This window comes from Harpegnathos saltator, unplaced genomic scaffold (assembly GCF_003227715.2).
Source record: "Harpegnathos saltator strain DR-91 unplaced genomic scaffold, Hsal_v8.6 scaffold14, whole genome shotgun sequence".
Classification (NCBI taxonomy): Eukaryota; Metazoa; Arthropoda; class Insecta; order Hymenoptera; family Formicidae; genus Harpegnathos; species Harpegnathos saltator.
In genome coordinates this window covers 232123-245883 of record NW_020229917.1, presented here as the reverse complement: position 1 = coordinate 245883, position 13761 = coordinate 232123, and the positions used below count along the sequence as shown (strand labels likewise).

General features: G+C 46.8%; 1 pseudogene; it reads left to right on the top strand.

Moving 5' to 3' along the window:
• The first annotated feature begins 10981 nt into the window (after window positions 1-10981).
• On the top strand, window positions 10982-12702 carry LOC105188259 (zinc finger BED domain-containing protein 1-like; annotated as a pseudogene).
• Window positions 12703-13761: the final 1059 nt, after the last annotated feature.

Genomic DNA, 13761 nt, shown 5'->3' with positions numbered 1-13761 from the left:
CGGCGGCCGTCACCGTCTCGTGCCCTGAAGGACGTTATCAGGAGTTTATGGTAGAGGCCAGGCGCCGCATAAGACCAGCAGAACTGGGCATCGAGGTGTCATTGAGGGTCCGTAAGACCCTCAGTGAGGCGATGCTGGTCGAGGTGTCTGGCCTCCAATCAGGACCTTCCGCCGACCGGCTTGCGGAGTTCCTTCGCAAGCTGGCGGCGGAAGAGGGCCCCGGTTTTCGGGTCCAGAGACCGGAGAAGTTCGCAGCGTTGTGACTCTCCGGCCTGGACGCGACAACCGGGGCCGAAGAGGTAGCGGCTGCCATAGCCCGAGTTGGGGGATGCACTCCCGCGGAAGTGTCCGCGGGAGGTATGAGCATCTCCCAGAGGGGCATAGGGGCGGTGGTGGTGCGGTGTCCGCTGGCGGCGGCCGCGAAGGTCGTTGCCGCGGAGCGGGTCCTGGTGGGATGGACCCGCGCCAGGGTGACGGCGCTACCCGCTCGCGCACTCTTGTGCTACCGCTGTTTAGAGCGGGGGCACGTGCGCGAGCGGTGCACGAGCGCCGTCGACCGCAGCGGTCTTTGTTACCGCTGCGGTAGCTCCGGCCACCGTACCAAGGAGTGCCATGCGGCGGCTAAATGCCCTGTCTACGCTGAGGCGTGCAGGCCCTCCGGTCATAAGATCGGAGGGCCGGCCTGTAAGCCCCCTCCCAGGAAGAGAAGGAGGGGAGGGAAGAAAGAGGGAGGAGGGAAACAAGCTGGAAAAGAGGTAGTCGAGGCGGGGGAGACCTGAACCCCCGCGGAGACCTCCCCCGCCCTCGGACCAGATGTTGCAGGAGGGAGGTGTCGGCTCCGACACCTCCCCGACGAGGGACCCAGCCGAGGTGTCGGGACTGATGACGACCCGGTCACCGATGAGAGAACAGGCGGAGGATGAGGTGGCATCAACGATAATAATGTCACAAGAGTGGGAAGAGGAAGTACAAGGATGGAACTCCTCTACCCGGATGGAGACAACACCCCAATCGAGGAAGAGGCAGGGGACGGAGGAAGGAGACAAGCCAGAGGAGGAGAAGTCGGACGAGGACCCGGAATCCAAGAGGAAAGGAAAGGTGAGGAGGGTGGATTCAGAAATGGAGAAGCCCCCAACAACTGTAGAAGGGGAGCCGGTGGGAGTGTCACCCCCGACTCTCCAGGGAAACAAGTCCCCCCTTACCCCTGAGGAGAGGGGAGCGTACAGCGAGCAGCTTTGCCGACGGATATCTTCCAAGAGGGGGTGGAAGCAAGTAGCCCGGAGGAGGCGACGAGGGCTTAGCCTTCATGCTTCTCCGGATCTTACAGGCTAACCTCGGCATCGGCACCCAGGCTCAGGACCTGAGGTCAAACAGTACCTTGAGCTGGGTGCCGGGCTGGGGGTGGCCATCGAGCTGCACTACGTGCCGGCGAACAGCGCAAGCTGGTTCGACAGTCGTGATGGCTCGGTGGCCATGGTGGCAAACCCCGCGGCGGGGACCCCGCTGTGAGTTAAGGGAAAGAGGGTCCTCGTTCGTGGAGGTCGACTGTGGGCCCATCACGGTGGTGGGAGTATACCTCCACCAGCGGAGAAACAAGGTGGGTCTGGGAGACCCAGACCGCATCGAAGGGGTCCTAGACGGGATCGGGGAGGTGGTACGTAGGTGCCATCTCTGACCCGTCGTCATCGCCGGGGACTTCAACGCTCACTCTGAAGGGTGGGGGTGTAGTCCCTGGCAGAGGGATCCCCGGGGCGATGCGGTCATAGAATGGGCAGCGTGGCTAGACCTTCCGTTGTTAAACAGGGGGTCGGCCAGCACCTGTGTACGGCTGAGGGGGGAGTCGGTCATTGATTTGACATGGGCAACCCCCTCGGCCGCCCGGTTATTCCGGGAGTGGAAGGTAGGGGTGGAGGGCGAAACACTGTCCGATCATCGGTACATAGTGTGGACCCTCCGCCTCCCCGGACCTCCACGGGTGCAGACCCCCCCACTGCCCCCGGGAGGGGGACTTTTCCTTCCCCATAAGATGGGCCCTCAGTCGGCTGGACATGGATAGGTTTAAGGCGGCCGTCCTCATGGCCACCTGGCACCTCGAGAAGGAGCCGGGTGAGTGGGCCCTCAGCCCCCAGGAGGGGGCTGAGGAATTAGCGGGTATAGTGGCGGCGGCCTGCGACGCCGCGAAGCCCCAAGCCCACCCTCGCCGTCGTCGGGTCGCCTATTGGTGGACGGAGGAGATCGCGGAACTCCGTGACTCCTCCGTCCAGGCCAGGCGGTTTTATTACCGGACCCGGCGAAGAGGCGAGGATGCTGCGAGGGCGTGAGAGAGCTACCTGGCAGACAGGAAAGCCCTCCAAGTCGCCATCACTGAGGCAAAGCGAGCAGCCTTGGAGCAAATGACGAGCTCCCTGGACGACGATCCGTGGGGGCGCCCGTATAAGAGGGTGATGGGTAAAACCCGCCCCTGAGCGCCCCCGCCAACGGAAACGTTGGACAGCCGGGCCCTCGACGGCCCCCTTGACACCTTCTTCCCGAGGGTGGAAGGGGGCCCTCCCAGGATTCCCGCCGCAGAAATGGGGCAGGGGTACTGGGGGGAGGACCTGGCTGTGGGACCAGAAGAGCTCGCCAAGGCCAGGGGGAAGCTTGGTGGTAGGGGGAAAGCTCCTGGCCCCGATGGGATCCCTGGCCGAGCCTGGGCTCTCGCCCTTGGCGACGAAAACCTATCCGCGGCCTTACGCGGGGTTTTCAACCGGTGTCTCAAGAAGGTGGTATTCCCCCCAGCGTGGAGGAGGGCCAAATTGGTCCTCCTCCCTAAGGAGGGCAAGCCACCCGGTAGCGCGTCGGCCTACATACCGATATGCCTGCTGGACGGGGCGGGCAAGATGCTAGAACGCATTGATGCTGATCGCTTCGTCCAGCATCTGTTCTCGAAGGGGCTAGATCTCTACGACCGCCAATACGGTTTCAGGTCCGGGAGGTCCACGCTGGACGCTGTTCATTGCCTCCGGGACCTGGCCGCGACGGTCGTGGAGAGGGAGGGTGGGGTGTTGCTGACGGTGTCACTGGACATTAAAAACGCCTTCAATATCCTGCCCTGGCCGGAGATCGGATGGGCCCTCGAACACCACGGGGTGCCTATCTCCGGCGCATATTGGTGGCATACTTCGAGGACAGGGACCTCGTCTTCCCGAAGGAGGGTGGGGTCGAAGGCCGACGTGCGATGGAGCGCAGTGTTCCGCAGGGGTCGGTTCTCGGCCCCCTACTGTGGAACATCGCGTTCGACCGGGTGCTGCGTACTCCGCTTCCCTCAGGCTGCCATGTCGTCTGTTACGCGAACGATACTTTAGTGGCGGCCGGGGAGAGAAGCTGGGGGGAAGCTCGCCTCTGCGCGGAAACGGCGGTGGCATCGATGGTGAGAACCATCGGGGACCTGGGTCTGAAGGTGGCGTCCCAGAAGACCGAAGCCGTGTATTTTCACGACGGCAGTCGAGGGGCGCCACCTGAGACACAGGTCCTAGTCGATGGCGTCTGCATCCGCGTCGGGCCGACGATCAAGTAACTCGGCCTGACGTTGGACAGGCGGTGGGATTTCGGCCCACATTTTATGCAGCTGGCCCACAGAGTGCGTGGAGCTGGGCTGGCGGTTGCCAGCCTTCTGCACAACCTGGGTGGTCCAGGCTGGAAGGCTCGCCGCCTGTACGTGAGTGCGGTGCTGTCGATCGCCCTGTACGGGGCGCCAATATGGGCGTCCCAGCTCAGCGCCTGCCGCGATGGCCTATGCCGAATGCGGCAGGTGCTGAGGCCAATGTACATAAGGGCGATCAGGGGGTACCGCATAATATCGTACATAGCGGCGACCTCCCTGGCCAGCTCCCCTCCCGTGGAGCTCCTCGCCGAGGAGCGGCGCATCCTTTATTGGAGGGTAAAGGAGCTCTGCGAGGAAGGGGAGCTTACGGCCGGGGACCTGCGGGCCTAACGAATTCAAGCCGTGACCCGTACCCAGGAGATGTAGGTGGACAAGTTGTCCGACCTACAGGGGTACGGGTACGTGACGGTGAAGGCTGTCCGCCCCTGACTGGCAGAGTTGGCGGGCAGGAGGAGATGCGGACTGTCCTACCATCTGGTGTAGGTACTGACGGGCCATGGGTGTTTTGGCAAGTACCTGCACCAGATCGGGAAGGAGCTCACCACCAGGTGCCACCACTGCCCCGTGCTCGTGGACACGGCGCTTCACACCCTGGCTGCTTGTCCAGCCTGGGAAGGGGAGCGCTGGGTCCTGGCCGGGGCGATGGGGTGCCCAATGGGGGACATCTCGCTCCTGCGCATGGTTCAATCCTTGTGCGGGAGCGAGGAGGAATGGGAAGCGGCGGCCTCCTTCTGTAGGGACGTAATGTCCAAGAAGGAGGCCGCCGAGAGGGAGCGCTGACCGCACGAACCCCATCGTAGGAGGTAACGGGGTTTACTTTTTAGTCGGCAACGACTCAGGGGGGGATTTAGGAAGCGGGCCGGAGGTGACACCGGCCGAGGAAGAGGAAGGTCCCCTGAATAGCAGGGGTCTAGGCCCTCCTCGGCCGCCTCGGGCCCGCCTCCGTCGTCAGGGGGATCCGGCTCTTCTTCATAGAAGATGGATCCCCCTGCCGCGAACAAATAGGGACGGGGGGGGGTGGTGCCCCGTTTGGGGACGGGCCCACTCCCCCAGAAACCCTCCCTCCCTGACTAACGGGGAAGGGGGGGTAAAGGGTGAGGGCGGATGCCCCCTTACCCTATAGGTGAAACCAGAAGGCCAACCGGTCGGCCTTATACCGACCGGGACCGCGCCCTGGATTCCCTTTGCGGAACAGAGCGCGGTAACAGATAGTGAGGGGCTCCTGAAAGTGAGTCCTGGGGCCGGGGTGTCGGGGAGGGAATACGGGAGTAGCTCCCCTGACGCCCCACATTTCCGGTCCGACAGATAGGCATCCCGCAAGGGTTTTAGCCGGTAAGAATCCGGCATAACCCCCGGCCCCCCAGGGGTTAGGGGTATCCATGATGGATTTCCCCTGCGTTACCAAAAAAAAGGTCCAAACCTGATTCATCGCTTAATGCTGCTTTGTTCCTTGTGTTAAAATTTATATTTTTTCTATATGCATCATATCTTCTATATGCACCATGCATCTTGATTGGTAATATCTTGCTTATACTGTTTCATCATCTTATGTCTGTTATTCTTAATACTTGCATCCTGTAAAATGATAGTACTATGAGATTCACTTATTCTTTGAGATACTGTAAGTTCATTTGTATATTTTCAACTTGAATGTAAGTTAAAAAAGGTATAAAATATAATTTTAATAATTTATGTTTAATGTTAATTAAGGCTATAAATTTGTCATCGACGTTGAATGAATATATACAGGGTGTTTGATAGCTGATCATGCAGACGAAAGTTGGAGATAGATTGGGTGTAGCCGAGAAGAAAAGTCATGTACCATAATGTCAAATTGGCAATAGTTATCCAGTTATGAATTAAAACATGTGAGCCAACGAGCGCGTATAGAGCGGAGGGCGGCTGCAGTAAGCACGTAGACATTTGATACAGGCGGAGTCAAGAGTCAAGACAGGAAGAAAGACGAGGAGCGAGCAAGCTTTTTCTTTACAGCTTTTTCCTTATAGCTCGCTCGCTCCTCGTCGTTCGCGCTCGCTCGCTCTTTGTCGCGCTCGCTCGCCTCTTGTCGCTTACGCTCGCTCGCTCCTCGTCATTCGCGCTCGCTCGCTCCTCGTCGCGCGCGTTCGTCTCTTGTTGTTTACGTTGCCCCTCGCCGCGCGCGCTCGCCTACCGTTACTCGCTGACTCCGCCTGTATCAAATGTCTATGTATTTACTGCGGTCGCCCTCCGCTCTCTACGCGCTCGTTGGCTCACATGTTTTAATTAATAACTCGATAACTATTGGCAATTTGACATTATGATACATGACTTTTCTTCTCGGCTACACCCAATCTATCTCCAACTTTCGTCTGCATGATCAGCTATCAAAACACCCTGTATATAATGCCATTATTTGCATAGGTGAGGAATTATATTATTGTGTTCAGCAGAAGTAAGCAGCAAACCAAGTTGAGTGATATGAGTATCTTGTTAAAAATATATCACTCGACTTGGTCTGCTGCTTATTTTTTATGAGCGCAATAACATAATTTTCCACTTATATAAATGATAGCATTACATACATACGAGGGTGGTCCGATAAGTACTTAGCCTACAAAAGAAAAACGAAAATTTTGGAAAAGTGGCGATTTATTTCTCAACATAGTCTCCTTTTAGCTCGATACACTTGACCCAGCGATGCTCCAACTTCTTTAACCCGTCTGAAAAATACGTTTTCTCGAGGTCTGCAAAGTAGGCCTCCGTGGCGCCAATGACCTCCTCATTCGACTCAAGTTTCTGCCCGACGAGTGACTTTTTCAAGTTTGGAAACAAAAAGAAGTCGCATGGGGCCAAATCTGGAGAATACGGTGGATGGGGCAGTAGTTCGTAGCCCAATTCGACCAATTTGACCGTGGCGATGGCGGAGGTGTGAGCCGGTGCGTTGTCATGGTGGAACAGCACTTTTTTCTTCGCCAAATGGGGCCGTTTTTTCTGCAATTCGGCGTCGAATCGGCCCAATAATTCGGCATAGTACAGCCCTGTGACCGTTTTGCCCTTCTCCAGGTAGTCGATGTAGATCATACCTTGTGAATCCCAGAAAACGGTGGCCATCACCTTTCCGGCCGATAGGACAGTCTTCGCCTTCTTCGGAGCACGTTCGCCGGGTGAAGTCCACTGTTTGGACTGTTCCTTAGTCTCTGGTGTGTACCAGTGGATCCATGTTTCGTCGACGGTCACGAAACGACGCAGAAACTCCTTCGGATTGAGCTTAAACAGCGTCAAACATTGCTCTGAAGTGGTCTCACGGTTGCGCTTGTTGTTCGGAGTGAGCAAACGCGGTACTCATCGCGCCGATAGCTTTCTCATGCCCAAAATTTCATACAGGATATGACCCACGTGGTCTTTTGAGATACCTACTGTCTCAGCTATCTCGCGCACCTTCAATCGGCGGTCTGCCAATACGAGATCGTGGGTTTTTGTCATGTTATCCTCCGTGGTAGCCGTTTTCGGGGCACTTAGACGTGGCTCATCAAAAATCGACGTGCGACCACGTTGAAACTCGTTAAACCAATTTTTGACGGTCACCATCGAAGGAGAAGAGTCACCGTACACAGCATCCAAGCGCTCTTTGATTTCGCTGCGCGATTTCCCTTCCAAGAACAAGAATCGAATCACTGACCGATATTGCTCTTTTTCCATTTTTTTAAAATCCGCGGACACGCCCGCTTCCACACGCGGTCAAAACAAAACTACGAGTCCGATTCGGCTGAAATTTCGACAGTAGCCGTCTACGAGAATGTACTACACGATAGTAAATTTCTCTTGCGATAGTGGCGCCATCGGGCGGTGAGGCTAAGTACTTATCGGATCGCCCTCGTATATTAATATTATTACCTATTTCTACTGAGACTGACAAATAATTCATAGCTTCATCATAGTTTTCTTGTAAATAACATATATATCCCAATGTATGATGTAAGCATGCTTTTTCCTCATATTTATCACCATGCAGCATTTTACTAATATTATAAGTTTGGAAAAGATGGTCATAAGCTTCAGAATATTCACATTGTAATACTAGCAGTTGTCCATACCAATCAAGAGTTACAATTAGGAATGATAAAGAATTAATATCTTCTGGATTTTGTTCAATGTGTGACTGTAAGTGCTCTAGACAAAACATATATCCTAGCTTTGCCTTCCTAAATAAAAAGAATTAAAAAGTTGTATCCAGAGATGGCCAAAATGGGTGTCTGAGCCCATTTGAAATAGAAAATGCAAAATGGTTGGAACTTTTCCATTTGAAAATATAAAATGCAAAATGATTTCTAGACACACATTTAAAATAGGAAATGGAAAATAGGCATTTTAAAAATGGTTTTCCAACATAAAAATGGTTTTTAAAATATATATATTCTTATATTTATGATATTTTATTTATCATTTAAATTTAGCATTATACATATTTGTACATCATTTCATATGTTTTTATAAATATAATGGAATATAAATTTTCCGTACATCGTTTCTATTCGTACATTCTTTTAGATTATTCTTTTAAGTTAACATTTTGATTACAATCTTTAGAACGTGATGCCTTTAAAAGAACAAATTTTTCAAAGAGAGAATCCCCCATTTTCCTCCTATGAGGTCTCATAATTAATCCGCCGTACGAGAAAAGGCGTTCTATTGGCGCTGAGCTTGGGAGGCACGTATTATATTTGAGGAACAACTTTTTGATTGTTGGATAGAATTTCAACATTGAAACTGATGTGTCCTTATCTTGTAAATATTGAAGGGTTTCCAAATCTCTCGTTGTATCGCTTGTGGATGATGAATCTGATGAGTCATTTTGGAACATGAAATATGATTCGTCCTCCTTTTTCTCTCTATTTTCCTTTTGGTCATTTTCAACCTGCTTCAAATTTCTTGTTTCCATTATGTTTGGGATTCGACCGATCGGCGTGTTCGAGCGGTGATTATTATAATTTCAATGTTTCTGTTTCGCGACCGCTCGGCACGTGTCCCGTTCGTGCTCGCATGTTTTGCTGTCAGTCACAATCCTTTCGCGTGATCTCTTCTTGCCGCGGATAATCCGATGTCGGGCAGCCAATCAAAAATTCGTGCGTGTCGCTTAACCGCCGTAATCTTCGTACAGGATTTCGGTGATCTGGCATTCGCAATTTTCGTCTGTAGAGTGTCGAATAATTCTCGCTGATCATCGCATTCAGATTTTTTCTTTTCTCAGTTACATTGTCGCGTATACCTGCTGCATTTCGTGCAGCCCGCTCGCTACTATTGTGCATCGTAATCAATGCATTCGGTGCGTTTCGGTCGATAAACGTCGACATTCTAATTGATTGTAGTGTCGTCCACGTTCTTAACTCGATCGTCGGAGAACGTGATACCGCGATCGCGATCCCTCGTGCTTCTCATAAAATTCGGCCGTCCGCGCTCAAGATCTCCGTTCCGAAGCGCGCTAATTGAGCGTTCGGCAAGATTTCCGTCGTGTCGTTTGAAGTGTTGTCCGAGGGAATCAAGATTTCCGTCCGAGTGTTAAAGGTTCCCGCGCCCGCTATTGTTCTGGCTATCACCGTCATAACTACTTTTTGTGTACTTGCGGTTTTTTTATTTTCAACTGTGTTTGTGGACTAATTAAAAGTGGATTGAACGGTTCAAAATTAGCTGTAGTTAAAGGCGATCCTTCATATCTGTTCCTTAATTCGTCAACCTCCTACACACTTCGACGCTCAGCGCTGAGCGGTCCCGGCGTTCATTTCGTTCGAAGCATTCGGCACGCTCGTAAGAACGCAGAGTGCTTGATTTTCAAACACATTAGGAATAATGCTTTCACATGTTCTTTTTTTTCTTTCGGTACCCACTTCATTTTAAAAAAAGGATGAGCCACTGATGCCAAGATGGCATCATTTGCTGTTGATTCGAAAAGGAGAAATTGCTTGAACCTTAGTTTTAAATTTCTATCAATTACTTCGATTAAATGACTACAATATTTAGGCTTTTCTAGTTTCAGAGACGAAAGGATTTTGACAATCCTCATCAATTGAGGCAACAGCATTCCATAGTATGTATCTTTTTCTCCTTGTAATCTTTGTATGGCTTCAACTATCGGTTTCAAACATTTGACATATTCGCTCAAAAATTCTAGATCTGTTTCCTTAAAAAGAAGTTTTAAACTTTTTAGTGTTTCGTTCAAATGTTCCTTTACAATTAAGAGGTCGTTCACTCGTAATAAGAATTCCATCTTGTCGGGCATAGAGAAGTAGAAGATTTTCCTGTTGTATCTAAATAAGTTTCACAAGCTTTCGGTGATCGCGCATAAATTCCAGAGTGCTTGACATTTTCCGAAAGCCGAATTGTGGACTTTCTTATAAGCGTTGTTTTCTGCCATTGCCTGTTTAATGTCTACCGCTGCAATTAAATGTAAAGTATGCGTGGCACATCTTTCGTGACTAGGCAGTTCATAATCACTTATGTGGTCTTCAACCGGTTCTGGAAAAGCTTGTGGAAGCAAATCACTGTCTTCATCAATTTCACTATCTTCGTTATCTTCATCATAACTGGCTGTATTGTAGTTACTATTTTGTTGACAATCTGATGATATGACAATAGATTCGGACTTTCCAAACATTCTAAAAGCTATTACCATGTTTGAACCATTATCGGTTATTGTTTTCGTAATTTTGTGTAATTTTAAATCGAACTCAGAATGCACCTCATTCATTATCTCGGCTACTTTATCATAAGTATGTGACCCCTTGAATCTTCTGCAAGCGATTGCAGCTCCTTCCCTTTTCAATGTACCACTGTCGATCCAATGAACCGTCATGCCTAAATAGCTACGTTTTGATGATGACTAAACGTCCGCTGCGGTGCATACAAAATCTACAGCTTGTAAAGATTGTTTTAACTTCGTCATAACTTGGTGATATTCATCTTCAATTCTACGTACAAGTGAGTACCTACCCAAGATTTTGGGTGTTTTTGAAAGTTTACTTGCGCCTTCAATTAATTTTCCAAAAGATCTACAATAGACACAGGTGTTATATTTTCTACTACAAAGTAGATAATTAAGTTGTTCAAATTGAGTGCTATTCCACTAGCTCCACTCAAGGTTGTTTGCTTCATCTTTTTCTGGCCTGTAGCACTGCCTCTCTCTTCAGATTTTCTTTTCGTAATATGGGATGTTTTTAATTGTTCATATTCTTTCAGCACATCTGCATGTCCTTTTGTCTGAAAATATATTTAAGAGAAAAAATATTAAAAAATTGTTCTAAATGCTTAGAAAGAACCGTTTTAGACTATAACTTTTTAAACGGTATTGAGTATATCCAGTATTCTATGACTGACAAGGGAACAGTCGGGGCATCCCTCACCGATTTGAATGGGCATTGGATATATTGTAGAAGATCAAGAAATATTAGACACGTATTTTTATACGTGTCTAATATTTCTTTACTACTAAAAGGCATGCAAGTTTTCCCTATTTCATTCTTTGAAAATTTTCATAACATTCTTTTTAGATTTTTTTATTTATAACCACTATTTATAACCTCTAAAGGTACCTTATTTTTTATGCATCATAACATAAATACAATTCTATCTCCTTTTTTATAGTGCCGCCAAAAAATGCTATTTGGACTTATTTTATAAAGCATGATGCAGTTGCTAAATGCAAAATTTGTCAGCTGGATGTAAAGACAGCTGGAAATACAACCAATTTACATTTCCATATGAATCGTTCTCATCCCGATATCCAAATGGGTTTTCAAAATAAATCTGTAGTATCCCTCAAGAGAAAACAAATGGTAACATATTATTCTTCAGTTTTATGCAGTTTTATAATCTTTAATTGTATGTTTTATGTAAATTTTAGTTTGAAGTAGACAACGAAGATGCTACCGATTTCGATAACCCCGTCTCATCTCCGACACCCTCTACGTCATCAATTAAATCAGAAACGCGATCAATATCGATTTCACCAAGTCCTGTTTCGAAACAACTTAGAATTGACTTAGCATTTGAAAAACAAAAGTCGTATCAAGGTATGGAAGTTGTAATTATTCAATCATGTTTCGAATAACTTTTTTCGAATAAATAAATAAATAACTAATAGCGTTTTCGACTGAACCGAATTCAACCCAGGTTAGAGCGATTAGGTCCTATCCACAAGTCAATTACTAGATTGTGATTGGTCAGTTCTCTGGTTACAACTTGCGACATCTATTGTAGATTGGACCTAATCGCTTTAACTCGGGTTGGATTTGGTCCAGTCGAAAACGCTATAATCATTTAATTTATTGATATTGTATTGGAAGTATCTATCATTTTCGTAAGTGTTTCTTTTTAAAATATTATTCTAGTCAATTTAAATATAATATTTAGTTTTTGTGTTTTTGAATATTTATTTTTTTAAATTTTCTCAAATATATAAAAGTTTTTATTCACATTATCGGGTAGCATTACTTCAATCAGTAGATATATTTAAAAAATTGTATTATAGTTATTTTTAATTTTTTAGATGGAGGCTCCAGAGCTGCGGATGTGACAAATAAACTGCTATTTATGATTACTAAAAATAACTTACCATTTCGTGTTGTTGAAAAGGTGGGTTTCCAAACCTTTATGAATACAATATTGCCGTTATACAAGATCCCTAGTAGGAAAACTATAACTCATCTTATACAAGAGAAATACGAACTTTTATCAGATATGACGAAAGCACAACTTTCAAAGTAAAGTATTTATCTTTAACTACGGATATTTGGACCGAATCGTTAAATACAAAAAGTTTTTTGGGCTTAACGGCACACTTCTTGGTGAATGAACAACATAAAAATGTTACAATTGGCGTTGTTGAACTGACGGACAGACATCAGTCCGCATATTTAAAAAATTAGTTACTAAGTTTAATTAACAAATGGAATATAAACATTGAAGGTATTGTAGTTATTGTGTCAGATAATGGTGCCAACATAAAAAAGACTATTGTTGATGCCTTCGGCGGCGACAAGCATTTGCCATCCTTCGCGCATACTTTAAACTTGGATCTAGCAAAATAATTGATGAAAATGGTGTCGTAAAAGATTTCTGTGCAAAAATAAAAAATATTGCCACATTTTTTTAAAAAATCAGTTATTGCTGCAAACCAATTACGACTTCATTCGGACTTAAAATTAATTCAAAGTGTCGAAACACGTTGAAATTCTACACATAGTATGCTAGAGAGGTTTATAGAATTGTCGGAAAAAATTAGCTGCATTATTTTGCAGTGTCCTACGGTTCCTCCGATGCTATCTGCCTCGGAGTTGCAATCGACCAAAGAATTTGTTCAGCTGTTAAAACCATTTAAAGATGCAACAAAAATCATATGCGGCGAACACTACATCACTGCGAGTAAAGTATTTCCAATTGTTAATATTTTAAGAAATAAATTACAGGCATTTGAACCTGATACCGATATAGGGCATCATTTTAAAAAGGCGTTAATAGATCAATTTATGAAACTATTTTAAAGTTTGGAATAAGTATCATTATTAGCTATAGCTACAATTTTAGATCCTCGGTTTAAAAATATTAATTTTACTGATAAAATTGCTTGCTCACAGGCTATTAACAAAATTACAAGATTTATAAATTTCAGAGTTACAAATACCAATCTTGAATGTCAACGTCAACGAAAAAATTCAGATAATAACGATGAAGCAAACTTTTGGTCTTATCATGAAAATCTTGTAAATTTAAATATATCTAGACAGGTTTTTAATCAAGATCCTGACCAAATGCTAGAAGATTTTCGTTATTATTTGAATCAACCACCTGTAAAAATGGAAGATAGTATTATCAAATATTGGAGCATAGCCCGAGATTCGCCTCTAAGCGCCTTAGCAATTAAATATCAATTATTAATTGCCACTTCAGTTCCTTCTGAAAGACTATTTTCCGTAGCAGGTAAAATAATGACTGAAGAACGAAATAGGTTGACAAGTGATCACCTAAATCAATTGCTATTTTTACATTCCCTCGATCTCAGCGATTGACATTTATAAAATAATTCTAAGGTATTATAAGTCATGTGTGTGTGCACTTTTAACATGTATGTCAATAACATCGTTTATTTC